The sequence below is a fragment of the Taudactylus pleione genome, unplaced genomic scaffold (assembly GCF_031769625.1).
Source record: "Taudactylus pleione unplaced genomic scaffold, aTauple2 ptg000612l, whole genome shotgun sequence".
NCBI classification, from domain to species: domain Eukaryota; kingdom Metazoa; phylum Chordata; class Amphibia; order Anura; family Myobatrachidae; genus Taudactylus; species Taudactylus pleione.
In genome coordinates, this window is record NW_028285014.1 from 1,487,148 (window position 1) to 1,505,918 (window position 18,771).

Sequence of the window (18,771 nt, forward strand, 5' to 3'; positions counted from 1 at the left end):
ATTACATAGAAACAGAATTTGATGGCAGATAAGAACCACTTGGCCCATGTAGTCTGCTCCTTTTCATGTATCCTTTAGGCAACTTCAACCCTATTTGCTCCTTACATTTCTCTTAAGGATATTCTTATGCCTATCTGAAGCGTGTTTAAATTGTTTCACCGTTTAGCTTCAACAACATCGGATGGGAGGCTTTTCTATTTATCAACTACCCTTTCTGTGAAGTAATTTTTCATCAAATTTCCTCTAAGTCTACCTCCCTCCAGTTTCAGTGCATGTCCTCGTGTTCTTGTACATCTCTTCCTTTGAAGAATAAGTATTGTTTGCACAACATTCTTTTAGTATTCAGTAATCTAAACATAAAACACAAGAATAATTGGCATTGAAAGTATTTTAAGGCTCTTAGACTTTACATATAACGTGATATACAATTTACTTCTAAGACAAACTAATCTGTTCTGCTAGGATGAAGACCTCAGTAAAGGGTAGCAACAGTAATTTTGAAGGATAACACTTTAGCTTGAGCAATTTTTCCTAAATAAAGTTATTTAAGAAACAGCTTTTAGAGGAAATGCATTAATCTAAGATCTTGATTTAATGACCCCTTTTTCAACAAGGCCAAATTATTTGTCAAAATCACAATCAAAAATATAAATAGTAAATTGATAAACCCTAACAGACAGCAGGTTCAGACATACTGATGTGCTTGTCAGAATGGCCGAGCGGTCTAAGGCGCCAGACTCAAGATTCTACTCTTCCAGTTAAAGGGAATTCTTGTCTCTGTAAAGAGGCGTGGGTTCAAATCCCACTTCTGACAATATTTTCTTGCTCTTTGGTTATGTTTTACACTCAAAATGACCAACATTGAGAAGTTTGCTCAGGACATCCACAGTCTTTCAATCTTTCCTCTCCCAGACATTGATATCTTGATCCCATTTATTTCTAAGCAATATGAAGCACAATGATTGAATGAATTAAAGGGCATAGAAACTGCTAAAGACCTAAGAATTGATCGATTTTCCCATCTACATTCCAATCAAGATCAAATTACATTAGACTTAAATTAATTAAATTATTCTTAAATGATAAAGACACTATGATTAGTTTTAAAATTCTAAAGTTCAGTTCATGTAGAAATTGACTGTTGAAATAATGTATTACATAGAAACAGAATTTGATGGCAGATAAGAACCACTTGGCCCATGTAGTCTTCTCCTTTTCATGTATCCTTTAGGCAACTTCAATCCTATTTGCTCCTTACATTTCTCTTAAGGATATTCTTATGCCTATCCCAAGCGTGTTTAAATTGTTTCACCATTTAGCTTCAACAACATCGGATGGGAGGCTTTTCTATTTATCAACTACCCTTTCTGTGAAGTAATTTTTCTTCAAATTTCCTCTAAGTCTACCTCCCTCCAGTTTCAGTGCATGTCCTCGTGTTCTTGTACATCTCTTCCTTTGAAGAATAAGTATTGTTTGCACAACATTCTTTTAGTATTCAGTAATCTAAACATAAAACACAAGAATAATTGGCATCGAAAGTATTTTAAGGCTCTTAGACTTTACATATAACATGATATACAATTTACTTCTAAGACAAACTAATCTGTTCTGCTAGGATGAAGACCTTAGTAAAGGGTGGCAACAGTAATTTTGAAGGATAACACTTTAGCTTGAGCCATTTTTCCTAAATAATGTTATTTTAGAAACAGCTTTTAGAGGAAATGCATTAATCTAAGATCTTGATTTAATGACCCCTTTTTCAACAAGTCCAAATTATTTGTCAAAATCACAATCAAAAATATAAATAGTAAATTGATAAACCCTAACAGACAGCAGGTTCGGGCATACTGATGTGCTTGTCAGGATGGCCGAGTGGTCTAAGGCGCCAGACTCAAGATTCTACTCTTCCAGTTAATGGGAATTCTGGTCTCTATAAAGAGGCGTGGGTTGAAATCCCACTTCTGACAATATTTTCTTGCTCTTTGGTTATGTTTTACACTCAAAATGACCGACATTGAGAAGTTTGCTCAGGACATCCACAGTCTTTCAATCTTTCCTCTCCCAGACATTGATATCTTGATCCCATTTATTTCTCAGCAATATGAAGCACAATGATTGAATGAATTAAAGGGCATAGAAACTTTTAAAGACCTAAGTATTGATCGATTTTCCCATCTGCATTCCAATCAAGATCAAATTACATTAGAGTTAAATTAATTACATTATTCTTAAATGATAAAGACACTATGATTAGTTTTAAAATTCTAAAGTTCAGTTCATATAGAAATTGGCTATTGAAATAATGTATTACATAGAAACAGAGTTTGATGGCAGATAAGAACCACTTGGCCCATGTAGTCTGCTCCTTTTCATATATCCTTTAGGCAACTTCAACCCTATTTGCTCCTTACATTTCTCTTAAGGATATTCTTATGCCTATCCGAAGCGTGTTTAAATTGTTTCACCGTTTAGCTTCAACAACATCGGATGGGAGGCTTTTCTATTTATCAACTACCCTTTCTGTGAAGTAATTTTTCATCAAATTTCCTCTAAGTCTACCTCCCTCCAGTTTCAGTGCATGTCCTCGTGTTCTTGTACATCTCTTCCTTTGAAGAATAAGTATTGTTTGCACAACATTCTTTTAGTATTCAGTAATCTAAACATAAAACACAAGAATAATTGGCATTGAAAGTATTTTAAGGCTCTTAGACTTTACATATAACGTGATATACAATTTACTTCTAAGACAAACTAATCTGTTCTGCTAGGATGAAGACCTCAGTAAAGGGTGGCAACAGTAATTTTGAAGGATAACACTTTAGCTTGAGCCATTTTTCCTAAATAATGTTATTTAAGAAACAGCTTTTAGAGGAAATGCATTAATCTAAGATCTTGATTTAATGACCCCATTTTCAACAAGGCCAAATTATTTGTCAAAATCACAATCAAAAATATAAATAGTAAAATGATAAACCCTAACAGGAAGCAGGTTTGGACATACTGATGTGCATGTCAGGATGGCTGAGCGGTCTAAGGCGCCAGACTCAAGATTCTACTCTTCCAGTTAATGGGAATTCTGGTCTCTGTAAAGAGGCGTCGGTTCAAATCCCACTTCTGACAATATTTTCTTGCTCTTTGGTTATGTTTTACACTCAAAATGACCGACATTGAGAAGTATGCTCAGGACATCCACAGTCTTTCAATCTTTCCTCTCCCAGACATTGATATCTTGATCCCATTTATTTCTAAGCAATATGAAGCACAATGATTGAATGAATTAAAGGGCATAGAAACTGTTAAAGACCTAAGAATTGATCGATTTTCCCATCTACATTCCAATCAAGATCAAATTACATTAGAGTTAAATTAATTAAATTATTCTTAAATGATAAAGACACTATGATTAGTTTTAAAATTCTAAAGTTCAGTTCATGTAGAAATTGACTGTTGAAATAATGTTTTACATAGAAACAGAATTTGATGGCAGATAAGAACCACTTGGCCCACGTAGTCTGCTCCTTTTCATGTATCCTTTAGGCAACTTCAACCCTATTTGCTCCTTACATTTCTCTTAAGGATATTCTTATGCCTATCCGAAGCATGTTTAAATTGTTTCACCGTTTAGCTTCAACAACATCGGATGGGAGGCTTTTCTATTTATCAACTACCCTTTCTGTGAAGTAATTTTTCATCAAATTTCCTCTAAGTCTACCTCCCTCCAGTTTCAGTGCATGTCCTCGTGTTCTTGTACATCTCTTCCTTTGAAGAATAAGTATTGTTTGCACAACATTCTTTTAGTATTCAGTAATCTAAACATAAAACACAAGAATAATTGGCATTGAAAGTATTTTAAGGCTCTTAGACTTTACATATAACGTGATATACAATTTACTTCTAAGACAAACTAATCTGTTCTGCTAGGATGAAGACCTCAGTAAAGGGTAGCAACAGTAATTTTGAAGGATAACACTTTAGCTTGAGCCATTTTTCCTAAATAATGTTATTTTAGAAACAGCTTTTAGAGGAAATGCATTAATCTAAGATCTTGATTTAATGACCCCATTTTCAACAAGGCCAAATTATTTGTCAAAATCACAATCAAAAATATAAATAGTAAAATGATAAACCCTAACAGGAAGCAGGTTTGGACATACTGATGTGCATGTCAGGATGGCTGAGCGGTCTAAGGCGCCAGACTCAAGATTCTACTCTTCCAGTTAATGGGAATTCTGGTCTCTGTAAAGAGGCGATGGTTCAAATCCCACTTCTGTCAATATTTTCTTGCTCTTTGGTTATGTTTTACACTCAAAATGACCGACATTGAGAAGTATGCTCAGGACATCCACAGTCTTTCAATCTTTCCTCTCCCAGACATTGATATCTTGATCCCATTTATTTCTAAGCAATATGAAGCACAATGATTGAATGAATTAAAGGGCATAGAAACTTTTAAAGACCTAAGAATTGATCGATTTTCCCATTTACATTCCAATCAAGTTCAAACTACATTAGTCTTAAATTAATTAAATTATTCTTAAATGATAAAGACACTATGATTAGTTTTAAAATTCTAAAGTTCAGTTCATGTAGAAATTGGCGGTTGAAATAATGTTTTACATAGAAACAGAATTTGATGGCAGATAAGAACCACTTGGCCCACGTAGTCTGCTCCTTTTCATGTATCCTTTAGGCAACTTCAACCCTATTTGCTCCTTACATTTCTTTTAAGGATATTCTTATGCCTATCCCAAGCGTATTTAAATTGTTTCACCATTTAGCTTCAACAACATCGGATGTGAGGCTTTTCTATTTATCAATTACCATTTCTGTGAAGTAATTTTTCTTCAAATTTCCTCTAAGTCTACCTCCCTTCAGTTTCAGTGCATGTCCTCATGTTCTTGTACATCTCTTCCTTTGAAGAATAAATATTGTTTGCACAACATTCTTTTAGTATTCAGTAATCTAAACATAAAACACAAGAATAATTGGCATCGAAAGTATTTTAAGGCTCTTAGACTTTACATATAACATGATATACAATTTTCTTCTAAGACAAACTAATCTGTTCTGCTAGGATGAAGACCTTAGTAAAGGGTGGCAACAGTAATTTTGAAGGATAAAACTTTAGCTTGAGCCATTTTTCCTAAATAATGTTATTTAAGAAACAGCTTTTAGAGGAAATGCATAAATCTAAGATCTTGATTTAATGACCCCTTTTTCAACAAGTCCAAATTATTTGTCAAAATCACAATCAAAAATATAAATAGTAAAATGATAAACCCTAACAGGAAGCAGGTTCGGATATACTGATGTGCTTGTCAGGATGGCCGAGTGTTCTAAGGCGCCAGACTAAAGATTCTACTCTTCCAGTTAATGGGAATTCTTGTCTCTGTAAAGAGGCGTAGGTTCAAATCCCACTTCTGATAATATTTTCTTACTCTTTGGTTATGTTTTACACTCAAAATGACCGACTTTGAGAAGCATGCTCAGGACATCCACAGTCTTTCAATCTTTCATCTCCCAGACATTGATATCTTGATCCCATTTATTTCTCAGCAATATGAAGCACAATGATTGAATGAATTAAAGGGCATAGAAACTTTTAAAGACCTAAGAATTGATCGATTTTCCCATCTGCATTCCAATCAAGATCAAATTACATTAGAGTTAAATTAATTACATTATTCTTAAATGATAAAGACACTATGATTAGTTTTAAAATTCTAAAGTTCAGTTCATGTAGAAATTGGCTATTGAAATAATGTATTACATAGAAACAGAATTTGATGGCAGATAAGAACCACTTGGCCCATGTAGTCTGCTCCTTTTCATGTATCCTTTAGGCAACTTCAACCCTATTTGCTCCTTACATTTCTCTTAAGGATATTCTTATGCCTATCCGAAGCGTGTTTAAATTGTTTCACCGTTTAGCTTCAACAACATCGGATGGGAGGCTTTTCTATTTATCAACTACCCTTTCTGTGAAGTAATTTTTCATCAAATTTCCTCTAAGTCTACCTCCCTCCAGTTTCAGTGCATGTCCTCGTGTTCTTGTACATCTCTTCCTTTGAAGAATAAGTATTGTTTGCACAAAATTCTTTTAGTATTCAGTAATCTAAACATAAAACACAAGAATAATTGGCATCGAAAGTATTTTAAGGCTCTTAGACTTTACATATAACGTGATATACAATTTACTTCTAAGACAAACTAATCTGTTCTGCTAGGATGAAGACCTTAGTAAAGGGTGGCAACAGTAATTTTGAAGGATAACACTTTAGCTTGAGCCATTTTTCCTAAATAATGTTATTTTAGAAACAGCTTTTAGAGGAAATGCATTAATCTAAGATCTTGATTTAATGACCCCTTTTTCAACAAGTCCAAATTATTTGTCAAAATCACAATCAAAAATATAAATAGTAAATTGATAAACCCTAACAGACAGCAGGTTCAGACATACTGATGTGCTTGTCAGGATGGCCGAGCGGTCTAAGGCGCCAGACTCAAGATTCTACTCTTCCAGTTAATGGGAATTCTTGTCTCTGTAAAGAGGCGTGGGTTCAAATCCCACTTCTGACAATATTTTCTTGCTCTTTGGTTATGTTTTACACTCAAAATGACCAACATTGAGAAGTTTGCTCAGGACATCCACAGTCTTTCAATCTTTCCTCTCCCAGACATTGATATCTTGATCCCATTTATTTCTAAGCAATATGAAGCACAATGATTGAATGAATTAAAGGGCATAGAAACTGCTAAAGACCTAAGAATTGATCGATTTTCCCATCTACATTCCAATCAAGATCAAATTACATTAGACTTAAATTAATTAAATTATTCTTAAATGATAAAGACACTATGATTAGTTTTAAAATTCTAAAGTTCAGTTCATGTAGAAATTGACTGTTGAAATAATGTATTACATAGAAACAGAATTTGATGGCAGATAAGAACCACTTGGCCCATGTAGTCTTCTCCTTTTCATGTATCCTTTAGGCAACTTCAATCCTATTTGCTCCTTACATTTCTCTTAAGGAAATTCTTATGCCTATCCCAAGCGTGTTTAAATTGATTCACCATTTAGCTTCAACAACATCGGATGGGAGGCTTTTCTATTTATCAACTACCCTTTCTGTGAAGTAATTTTTCTTCAAATTTCCTCTAAGTCTACCTCCCTCCAGTTTCAGTGCATGTCCTCGTGTTCTTGTACATCTCTTCCTTTGAAGAATAAGTATTGTTTGCACAACATTCTTTTAGTATTCAGTAATCTAAACATAAAACACAAGAATAATTGGCATCGAAAGTATTTTAAGGCTCTTAGACTTTACATATAACATGATATACAATTTACTTCTAAGACAAACTAATCTGTTCTGCTAGGATGAAGACCTTAGTAAAGGGTGGCAACAGTAATTTTGAAGGATAACACTTTAGCTTGAGCCATTTTTCCTAAATAATGTTATTTTAGAAACAGCTTTTAGAGGAAATGCATTAATCTAAGATCTTGATTTAATGACCCCTTTTTCAACAAGTCCAAATTATTTGTCAAAATCACAATCAAAAATATAAAAAGTAAATTGATAAACCCTAACAGACAGCAGGTTCGGGCATACTGATGTGCTTGTCAGGATGGCCGAGTGGTCTAAGGCGCCAGACTCAAGATTCTACTCTTCCAGTTAATGGGAATTCTGGTCTCTATAAAGAGGCGTGGGTTGAAATCCCACTTCTGACAATATTTTCTTGCTCTTTGGTTATGTTTTACACTCAAAATGACCGACATTGAGAAGTTTGCTCAGGACATCCACAGTCTTTCAATCTTTCCTCTCCCAGACATTGATATCTTGATCCCATTTATTTCTCAGCAATATGAAGCACAATGATTGAATGAATTAAAGGGCATAGAAACTTTTAAAGACCTAAGAATTGATCGATTTTCCCATCTGCATTCCAATCAAGATCAAATTACATTAGAGTTAAATTAATTACATTATTCTTAAATGATAAAGACACTATGATTAGTTTTAAAATTCTAAAGTTCAGTTCATATAGAAATTGGCTATTGAAATAATGTATTACATAGAAACAGAGTTTGATGGCAGATAAGAACCACTTGGCCCATGTAGTCTGCTCCTTTTCATGTATCCTTTAGGCAACTTCAACCCTATTTGCTCCTTACATTTCTCTTAAGGATATTCTTATGCCTATCCGAAGCGTGTTTAAATTGTTTCACCGTTTAGCTTCAACAACATCGGATGGGAGGCTTTTCTATTTATCAACTACCCTTTCTGTGAAGTAATTTTTCATCAAATTTCCTCTAAGTCTACCTCCCTCCAGTTTCAGTGCATGTCCTCGTGTTCTTGTACATCTCTTCCTTTGAAGAATAAGTATTGTTTGCACAACATTCTTTTAGTATTCAGTAATCTAAACATAAAACACAAGAATAATTGGCATTGAAAGTATTTTAAGGCTCTTAGACTTTACATATAACGTGATATACAATTTACTTCTAAGACAAACTAATCTGTTCTGCTAGGATGAAGACCTCAGTAAAGGGTGGCAACAGTAATTTTGAAGGATAACACTTTAGCTTGAGCCATTTTTCCTAAATAATGTTATTTAAGAAACAGCTTTTAGAGGAAATGCATTAATCTAAGATCTTGATTTAATGACCCCATTTTCAACAAGGCCAAATTATTTGTCAAAATCACAATCAAAAATATAAATAGTAAAATGATAAACCCTAACAGGAAGCAGGTTTGGACATACTGATGTGCATGTCAGGATGGCTGAGCGGTCTAAGGCGCCAGACTCAAGATTCTACTCTTCCAGTTAATGGGAATTCTGGTCTCTGTAAAGAGGCGTCGGTTCAAATCCCATTTCTGACAATATTTTCTTGCTCTTTGGTTATGTTTTACACTCAAAATGACCGACATTGAGAAGTATGCTCAGGACATCCACAGTCTTTCAATCTTTCCTCTCCCAGACATTGATATCTTGATCCCATTTATTTCTAAGCAATATGAAGCACAATGATTGAATGAATTAAAGGGCATAGAAACTTTTAAAGACCTAAGAATTGATCGATTTTCCCATTTACATTCCAATCAAGTTCAAACTACATTAGTCTTAAATTAATTAAATTATTCTTAAATGATAAAGACACTATGATTAGTTTTAAAATTCTAAAGTTCAGTTCATGTAGAAATTGACTGTTGAAATAATGTTTTACATAGAAACAGAATTTGATGGCAGATAAGAACCACTTGGCCCACGTAGTCTGCTCCTTTTCATGTATCCTTTAGGCAACTTCAACCCTATTTGCTCCTTACATTTCTTTTAAGGATATTCTTATGCCTATCCCAAGCGTATTTAAATTGTTTCACCATTTAGCTTCAACAACATCGGATGGGAGGCTTTTCTATTTATCAATTACCCTTTCTGTGAAGTAATTTTTCTTCAAATTTCCTCTAAGTCTACCTCCCTTCAGTTTCAGTGCATGTCCTCATGTTCTTGTACATCTCTTCCTTTGAAGAATAAATATTGTTTGCACAACATTCTTTTAGTATTCAGTAATCTAAACATAAAACACAAGAATAATTGGCATCGAAAGTATTTTAAGGCTCTTAGACTTTACATATAACATGATATACAATTTTCTTCTAAGACAAACTAATCTGTTCTGCTAGGATGAAGACCTTAGTAAAGGGTGGCAACAGTAATTTTGAAGGATAAAACTTTAGCTTGAGCCATTTTTCCTAAATAATGTTATTTAAGAAACAGCTTTTAGAGGAAATGCATAAATCTAAGATCTTGATTTAATGACCCCTTTTTCAACAAGTCCAAATTATTTGTCAAAATCACAATCAAAAATATAAATAGTAAAATGATAAACCCTAACAGGAAGCAGGTTCGGATATACTGATGTGCTTGTCAGGATGGCCGAGTGGTCTAAGGCGCCAGACTAAAGATTCTACTCTTCCAGTTAATGGAAATTCTTGTCTCTGTAAAGAGGCGTAGGTTCAAATCCCACTTCTGATAATATTTTCTTACTCTTTGGTTATGTTTTACACTCAAAATGACCGACATTGAGAAGCATGCTCAGGACATCCACAGTCTTTCAATCTTTCATCTCCCAGACATTGATATCTTGATCCCATTTATTTCTCAGCAATATGAAGCACAATGATTGAATGAATTAAAGGGCATAGAAACTTTTAAAGACCTAAGAATTGATCGATTTTCCCATCTGCATTCCAATCAAGATCAAATTACATTAGAGTTAAATTAATTACATTATTCTTAAATGATAAAGACACTATGATTAGTTTTAAAATTCTAAAGTTCAGTTCATGTAGAAATTGGCTATTGAAATAATGTATTACATAGAAACAGAATTTGATGGCAGATAAGAACCACTTGGCCCATGTAGTCTGCTCCTTTTCATGTATCCTTTAGGCAACTTCAACCCTATTTGCTCCTTACATTTCTCTTAAGGATATTCTTATGCCTATCCGAAGCGTGTTTAAATTGTTTCACCGTTTAGCTTCAACAACATCGGATGGGAGGCTTTTCTATTTATCAACTACCCTTTCTGTGAAGTAATTTTTCTTCAAATTTCCTCTAAGTCTACCTCCCTCCAGTTTCAGTGCATGTCCTCGTGTTCTTGTACATCTCTTCCTTTGAAGAATAAGTATTGTTTGCACAACATTCTTTTAGTATTCAGTAATCTAAACATACAACACAAGAATAATTGGCATTGAAAGTATTTTAAGGCTCTTAGACTTTACATATAACGTGATATACAATTTACTTCTAAGACAAACTAATCTGTTCTGCTAGGATGAAGACCTTAGTAAAGGGTGGCAACAGTAATTTTGAAGGATAACACTTTAGCTTGAGCCATTTTTCCTAAATAATGTTATTTTAGAAACAGCTTTTAGAGGAAATGCATTAATCTAAGATCTTGATTTAATGACCCCTTTTTCAACAAGTCCAAATTATTTGTCAAAATCACAATCAAAAATATAAATAGTAAATTGATAAACCCTAACAGACAGCAGGTTCAGACATACTGATGTGCTTGTCAGGATGGCCGAGCGGTCTAAGGCGCCAGACTCAAGATTCTACTCTTCCAGTTAATGGGAATTCTGGTCTCTGTAAAGAGGCGTGGGTTCAAATCCCACTTCTGACAATATTTTCTTGCTCTTTGGTTATGTTTTACACTCAAAATGACCAACATTGAGAAGTATGCTCAGGACATCCACAGTCTTTCAATCTTTCCTCTCCCAGACATTGATATCTTGATCCCATTTATTTCTCAGCAATATGAAGCACAATGATTGAATGAATTAAAGGGCATATAAACTTTTAAAGACCTAAGAATTGATCGATTTTCCCATCTGCATTCCAATCAAGATCAAATTACATTAGAGTTAAATTAATTAAATTATTCTTAAATGATAAAAACACTATGATTAGTTTTAAAATTCTAAAGTTCAGTTCATATAGAAATTGGCTATTGAAATAATGTATTACATAGAAACAGAATTTGATGGCAGATAAGAACCACTTGGCCCATGTAGTCTGCTCCTTTTCATGTATCCTTTAGGCAACTTCAACCATATTTGCTCCTTACATTTCTCTTAAGGATATTCTTATGCCTATCCGAAGCGTGTTTAAATTGTTTCACCGTTTAGCTTCAACAACATCGGATGGGAGGCTTTTCTATTTATCAACTACCCTTTCTGTGAAGTAATTTTTCTTCAAATTTCCTCTAAGTCTACCTCCCTCCAGTTTCAGTGCATGTCCTCGTGTTCTTGTACATCTCTTCCTTTGAAGAATAAGTATTGTTTGCACAACATTCTTTTAGTATTCAGTAATCTAAACATAAAACACAAGAATAATTGGCATCGAAAGTATTTTAAGGCTCTTAGACTTTACATATAACATGATATACAATTTACTTCTAAGACAAACTACTCTGTTCTGCTAGGATGAAGACCTTAGTAAAGGGTGGCAACAGTAATTTTGAAGGATAACACTTTAGCTTGAGCCATTTTTCCTAAATAATGTTATTTTAGAAACAGCTTTTAGAGGAAATGCATTAATCTAAGATCTTGATTTAATGACCCCTTTTTCAACAAGTCCAAATTATTTGTCAAAATCACAATCAAAAATATAAATAGTAAATTGATAAACCCTAACAGACAGCAGGTTCGGGCATACTGATGTGCTTGTCAGGATGGCCGAGTGGTCTAAGGTGCCAGACTCAAGATTCTACTCTTCCAGTTAATGGGAATTCTGGTCTCTATAAAGAGGCATGGGTTGAAATCCCACTTCTGACAATATTTTCTTGCTCTTTGGTTATGTTTTACACTCAAAATGACCGACATTGAGAAGTTTGCTCAGGACATCCACAGTCTTTCAATCTTTCCTCTCCCAGACATTGATATCTTGATCCCATTTATTTCTCAGCAATATGAAGCACAATGATTGAATGAATTAAAGGGCATAGAAACTTTTAAAGACCTAAGAATTGATCGATTTTCCCATCTGCATTCCAATCAAGATCAAATTACATTAGAGTTAAATTAATGACATTATTCTTAAATGATAAAGACACTATGATTAGTTTTAAAATTCTAAAGTTCAGTTCATATAGAAATTGGCTATTGAAATAATGTATTACATAGAAACAGAGTTTGATGGCAGATAAGAACCACTTGGCCCATGTAGTCTGCTCCTTTTCATGTATCCTTTAGGCAACTTCAACCCTATTTGCTCCTTACATTTCTCTTAAGGATATTCTTATGCCTATCCGAAGCGTGTTTAAATTGTTTCACCGTTTAGCTTCAACAACATCGGATGGGAGGCTTTTCTATTTATCAACTACCCTTTCTGTGAAGTAATTTTTCATCAAATTTCCTCTAAGTCTACCTCCCTCCAGTTTCAGTGCATGTCCTCGTGTTCTTGTACATCTCTTCCTTTGAAGAATAAGTATTGTTTGCACAACATTCTTTTAGTATTCAGTAATCTAAACATAAAACACAAGAATAATTGGCATCGAAAGTATTTTAAGGCTCTTAGACTTTACATATAACATGATATACAATTTTCTTCTAAGACAAACTAATCTGTTCTGCTAGGATGAAGACCTTAGTAAAGGGTGGCAACAGTAATTTTGAAGGATAAAACTTTAGCTTGAGCCATTTTTCCTAAATAATGTTATTTAAGAAACAGCTTTTAGAGGAAATGCATAAATCTAAGATCTTGATTTAATGACCCCTTTTTCAACAAGTCCAAATTATTTGTCAAAATCACAATCAAAAATATAAATAGTAAAATGATAAACCCTAACAGGAAGCAGGTTCGGATATACTGATGTGCTTGTCAGGATGGCCGAGTGGTCTAAGGCGCCAGACTAAAGATTCTACTCTTCCAGTTAATGGGAATTCTTGTCTCTGTAAAGAGGCGTAGGTTCAAATCCCACTTCTGATAATATTTTCTTACTCTTTGGTTATGTTTTACACTCAAAATGACCGACATTGAGAAGCATGCTCAGGACATCCACAGTCTTTCAATCTTTCATCTCCCAGACATTGATATCTTGATCCCATTTATTTCTCAGCAATATGAAGCACAATGATTGAATGAATTAAAGGGCATAGAAACTTTTAAAGACCTATGAATTGATCGATTTTCCCATCTGCATTCCAATCAAGATCAAATTACATTAGAGTTAAATTAATTACATTATTCTTAAATGATAAAGACACTATGATTAGTTTTAAAATTCTAAAGTTCAGTTCATGTAGAAATTGGCTATTGAAATAATGTATTACATAGAAACAGAATTTGATGGCAGATAAGAACCACTTGGCCCATGTAGTCTGCTCCTTTTCATGTATCCTTTAGGCAACTTCAACCCTATTTGCTCCTTACATTTCTCTTAAGGATATTCTTATGCCTATCCGAAGCGTGTTTAAATTGTTTCACCGTTTAGCTTCAACAACATCGGATGGGAGGCTTTTCTATTTATCAACTACCCTTTCTGTGAAGTAATTTTTCATCAAATTTCCTCTAAGTCTACCTCCCTCCAGTTTCAGTGCATGTCCTCGTGTTCTTGTACATCTCTTCCTTTGAAGAATAAGTATTGTTTGCACAACATTCTTTTAGTATTCAGTAATCTAAACATAAAACACAAGAATAATTGGCATTGAAAGTATTTTAAGGCTCTTAGACTTTACATATAACGTGATATACAATTTACTTCTAAGACAAACTAATCTGTTCTGCTAGGATGAAGACCTCAGTAAAGGGTAGCAACAGTAATTTTGAAGGATAACACTTTAGCTTGAGCAATTTTTCCTAAATAAAGTTATTTAAGAAACAGCTTTTAGAGGAAATGCATTAATCTAAGATCTTGATTTAATGACCCCTTTTTCAACAAGGCCAAATTATTTGTCAAAATCACAATCAAAAATATAAATAGTAAATTGATAAACCCTAACAGACAGCAGGTTCAGACATACTGATGTGCTTGTCAGGATGGCCGAGCGGTCTAAGGCGCCAGACTCAAGATTCTACTCTTCCAGTTAAAGGGAATTCTTGTCTCTGTAAAGAGGCGTGGGTTCAAATCCCACTTCTGACAATATTTTCTTGCTCTTGGTTATGTTTTACACTCAAAATGACCAACATTGAGAAGTTTGCTCAGGACATCCACAGTCTTTCAATCTTTCCTCTCCCAGACATTGATATCTTGATCCCATTTATTTCTAAGCAATATGAAGCACAATGATTGAATGAATTAAAGGGCATAGAAACTGCTAAAGACCTAAGAATTGATCGATTTTCCCATCTGCATTCCAATCAAGATCAAATTACATTAGAGTTAAATTAATTACATTATTCTTAAATGATAAAGACACTATGATTAGTTTTAAAATTCTAAAGTTCAGTTCATGTAGAAATTGGCTATTGAAATAATGTATTACATAGAAACAGAATTTGATGGCAGATAAGAACCACTTGGCCCATGTAGTCTGCTCCTTTTCATGTATCCTTTAGGCAACTTCAACCCTATTTGCTCCTTACATTTCTCTTAAGGATATTCTTATGCCTATCCGAAGCGTGTTTAAATTGTTTCACCGTTTAGCTTCAACAACATCGGATGGGAGGCTTTTCTATTTATCAACTACCCTTTCTGTGAAGTAATTTTTCATCAAATTTCCTCTAAGTCTACCTCCCTCCAGTTTCAGTGCATGTCCTCGTGTTCTTGTACATCTCTTCCTTTGAAGAATAAGTATTGTTTGCACAACATTCTTTTAGTATTCAGTAATCTAAACATAAAACACAAGAATAATTGGCATTGAAAGTATTTTAAGGCTCTTAGACTTTACATATAACGTGATATACAATTTACTTCTAAGACAAACTAATCTGTTCTGCTAGGATGAAGACCTCAGTAAAGGGTAGCAACAGTAATTTTGAAGGATAACACTTTAGCTTGAGCCATTTTTCCTAAATAATGTTATTTTAGAAACAGCTTTTAGAGGAAATGCATTAATCTAAGATCTTGATTTAATGACCCCATTTTCAACAAGGCCAAATTATTTGTCAAAATCACAATCAAAAATATAAATAGTAAAATGATAAACCCTAACAGGAAGCAGGTTTGGACATACTGATGTGCATGTCAGGATGGCTGAGCGGTCTAAGGCGCCAGACTCAAGATTCTACTCTTCCAGTTAATGGGAATTCTGGTCTCTGTAAAGAGGCGTGGGTTCAAATCCCACTTCTGACAATATTTTCTTGCTCTTTGGTTATGTTTTACACTCAAAATGACCGACATTGAGAAGTATGCTCAGGACATCCACAGTCTTTCAATCTTTCCTCTCCCAGACATTGATATCTTGATCCCATTTATTTCTAAGCAATATGAAGCACAATGATTGAATGAATTAAAGGGCATAGAAACTTTTAAAGACCTAAGAATTGATCGATTTTCCCATTTACATTCCAATCAAGTTCAAACTACATTAGTCTTAAATTAATTAAATTATTCTTAAATGATAAAGACACTATGATTAGTTTTAAAATTCTAAAGTTCAGTTCATGTAGAAATTGGCGGTTGAAATAATGTATTACATAGAAACAGAATTTGATGGCAGATAAGAACCACTTGGCCCACGTAGTCTGCTCCTTTTCATGTATCCTTTAGGCAACTTCAACCCTATTTGCTCCTTACATTTCTTTTAAGGATATTCTTATGCCTATCCCAAGCGTATTTAAATTGTTTCACCATTTAGCTTCAACAACATCGGATGTGAGGCTTTTCTATTTATCAATTACCCTTTCTGTGAAGTAATTTTTCTTCAAATTTCCTCTAAGTCTACCTCCCTTCAGTTTCAGTGCATGTCCTCATGTTCTTGTACATCTCTTCCTTTGAAGAATAAATATTGTTTGCACAACATTCTTTTAGTATTCAGTAATCTAAACATAAAACACAAGAATAATTGGCATCGAAAGTATTTTAAGGCTCTTAGACTTTACATATAACATGATATACAATTTTCTTCTAAGACAAACTAATCTGTTCTGCTAGGATGAAGACCTTAGTAAAGGGTGGCAACAGTAATTTTGAAGGATAAAACTTTAGCTTGAGCCATTTTTCCTAAATAATGTTATTTAAGAAACAGCTTTTAGAGGAAATGCATAAATCTAAGATCTTGATTTAATGACCCCTTTTTCAACAAGTCCAAATTATTTGTCAAAATCACAATCAAAAATATAAATAGTAAAATGATAAACCCTAACAGGAAGCAGGTTCGGATATACTGATGTGCTTGTCAGGATGGCCGAGTGTTCTAAGGCGCCAGACTAAAGATTCTACTCTTCCAGTTAATGGGAATTCTTGTCTCTGTAAAGAGGCGTAGGTTCAAATCCCACTTCTGATAATATTTTCTTACTCTTTGGTTATGTTTTACACTCAAAATGACCGACTTTGAGAAGCATGCTCAGGACAGCCACAGTCTTTCAATCTTTCATCTCCCAGACATTGATATCTTGATCCCATTTATTTCTCAGCAATATGAAGCACAATGATTGAATGAATTAAAGGGCATAGAAACTTTTAAAGACCTAAGAATTGATCGATTTTCCCATCTGCATTCCAATCAAGATCAAATTACATTAGAGTTAAATTAATTACATTATTCTTAAATGATAAAGACACTATGATTAGTTTTAAAATTCTAAAGTTCAGTTCATGTAGAAATTGGCTATTGAAATAATGTATTACATAGAAACAGAATTTGATGGCAGATAAGAACCACTTGGCCCATGTAGTCTGCTCCTTTTCATGTATCCTTTAGGCAACTTCAACCCTATTTGCTCCTTACATTTCTCTTAAGGATATTCTTATGCCTATCCGAAGCGTGTTTAAATTGTTTCACCGTTTAGCTTCAACAACATCGGATGGGAGGCTTTTCTATTTATCAACTACCCTTTCCGTGAAGTAATTTTTCATCAAATTTCCTCTAAGTCTACCTCCCTCCAGTTTCAGTGCATGTCCTCGTGTTCTTGTACATCTCTTCCTTTGAAGAATAAGTATTGTTTGCACAACATTCTTTTAGTATTCAGTAATCTAAACATAAAACACAAGAATAATTGGCATCGAAAGTATTTTAAGGCTCTTAGACTTTACATATAACGTGATATACAATTTACTTCTAAGACAAACTAATCTGTTCTGCTAGGATGAAGACCTTAGTAAAGGGTGGCAACAGTAATTTTGAAGGATAACACTTTAGCTTGAGCCATTTTTCCTAAATAATGTTATTTTAGAAACAGCTTTTAGAGGAAATGCATTAATCTAAGATCTTGATTTAATGACCCCTTTTTCAACAAGTCCAAATTATTTGTCAAAATCACAATCAAAAATATAAATAGTAAATTGATAAACCCTAACAGACAGCAGGTTCAGACATACTGATGTGCTTGTCAGGATGGCCGAGCGGTCTAAGGCGCCAGACTCAAGATTCTACTCTTCCAGTTAATGGGAATTCTTGTCTCTGTAAAGAGGCGTGGGTTCAAATCCCACTTCTGACAATATTTTCTTGCTCTTTGGTTATGTTTTACACTCAAAATGACCAACATTGAGAAGTTTGCTCAGGACATCCACAGTCTTTCAATCTTTCCTCTCCCAGACATTGATATCTTGATCCCATTTATTTCTAAGCAATATGAAGCACAATGATTGAATGAATTAAAGGGCATAGAAACTGCTAAAGACCTAAGAATTGATCGATTTTCCCATCTACATTCCAATCAAGATCAAATTACATTAGACTTAAATTAATTAAATTATTCTTAAATGATAAAGACACTATGATTAGTTTTAAAATTCTAAAGTTCAGTTCATGTAGAAATTGACTGTTGAAATAATGTATTACATAGAAACAGAATTTGATGGCAGATAAGAACCACTTGGCCCATGTAGTCTTCTCCTTTTCATGTATCCTTTAGGCAACTTCAATCCTATTTGCTCCTTACATTTCTCTTAAGGAAATTCTTATGCCTATCCCAAGCGTGTTTAAATTGATTCACCATTTAGCTTCAACAACATCGGATGGGAGGCTTTTCTATTTATCAACTACCCTTTCTGTGAAGTAATTTTTCTTCAAATTTCCTCTAAGTCTACCTCCCTCCAGTTTCAGTGCATGTCCTCGTGTTCTTGTACATCTCTTCCTTTGAAGAATAAGTATTGTTTGC

General features: G+C 34.0%; 10 non-coding genes across 10 annotated transcripts; all 10 read left to right on the top strand.

The window, feature by feature from the left end:
* The first annotated feature begins 705 nt into the window (after positions 1 to 705).
* On the top strand, positions 706 to 814 carry TRNAL-CAA (transfer RNA leucine (anticodon CAA)). Its single transcript has 2 exons — positions 706 to 743; positions 769 to 814. It is a non-coding gene; the product is annotated as a tRNA-Leu (tRNA).
* Positions 815 to 1,858: 1,044 nt separating this feature from the next.
* TRNAL-CAA (transfer RNA leucine (anticodon CAA)) lies at positions 1,859 to 1,967 on the top strand. The gene is made up of 2 exons: positions 1,859 to 1,896; positions 1,922 to 1,967. It is a non-coding gene; the product is annotated as a tRNA-Leu (tRNA).
* A 4,503-nt stretch (positions 1,968 to 6,470) lies between these two features.
* TRNAL-CAA (transfer RNA leucine (anticodon CAA)) lies at positions 6,471 to 6,579 on the top strand. The gene is made up of 2 exons: positions 6,471 to 6,508; positions 6,534 to 6,579. It is a non-coding gene; the product is annotated as a tRNA-Leu (tRNA).
* Positions 6,580 to 7,623: 1,044 nt separating this feature from the next.
* TRNAL-CAA (transfer RNA leucine (anticodon CAA)) lies at positions 7,624 to 7,732 on the top strand. The gene is made up of 2 exons: positions 7,624 to 7,661; positions 7,687 to 7,732. It is a non-coding gene; the product is annotated as a tRNA-Leu (tRNA).
* A 2,197-nt stretch (positions 7,733 to 9,929) lies between these two features.
* On the top strand, positions 9,930 to 10,038 carry TRNAF-AAA (transfer RNA phenylalanine (anticodon AAA)). Its single transcript has 2 exons — positions 9,930 to 9,967; positions 9,993 to 10,038. It is a non-coding gene; the product is annotated as a tRNA-Phe (tRNA).
* A 1,044-nt stretch (positions 10,039 to 11,082) lies between these two features.
* On the top strand, positions 11,083 to 11,191 carry TRNAL-CAA (transfer RNA leucine (anticodon CAA)). Its single transcript has 2 exons — positions 11,083 to 11,120; positions 11,146 to 11,191. It is a non-coding gene; the product is annotated as a tRNA-Leu (tRNA).
* Positions 11,192 to 13,388: 2,197 nt separating this feature from the next.
* Positions 13,389 to 13,497, top strand: TRNAF-AAA (transfer RNA phenylalanine (anticodon AAA)). Its single transcript has 2 exons — positions 13,389 to 13,426; positions 13,452 to 13,497. It is a non-coding gene; the product is annotated as a tRNA-Phe (tRNA).
* A 1,044-nt stretch (positions 13,498 to 14,541) lies between these two features.
* Positions 14,542 to 14,650, top strand: TRNAL-CAA (transfer RNA leucine (anticodon CAA)). The gene is made up of 2 exons: positions 14,542 to 14,579; positions 14,605 to 14,650. It is a non-coding gene; the product is annotated as a tRNA-Leu (tRNA).
* Positions 14,651 to 15,693: 1,043 nt separating this feature from the next.
* TRNAL-CAA (transfer RNA leucine (anticodon CAA)) lies at positions 15,694 to 15,802 on the top strand. Its single transcript has 2 exons — positions 15,694 to 15,731; positions 15,757 to 15,802. It is a non-coding gene; the product is annotated as a tRNA-Leu (tRNA).
* Positions 15,803 to 17,999: 2,197 nt separating this feature from the next.
* On the top strand, positions 18,000 to 18,108 carry TRNAL-CAA (transfer RNA leucine (anticodon CAA)). The gene is made up of 2 exons: positions 18,000 to 18,037; positions 18,063 to 18,108. It is a non-coding gene; the product is annotated as a tRNA-Leu (tRNA).
* Positions 18,109 to 18,771: the final 663 nt, after the last annotated feature.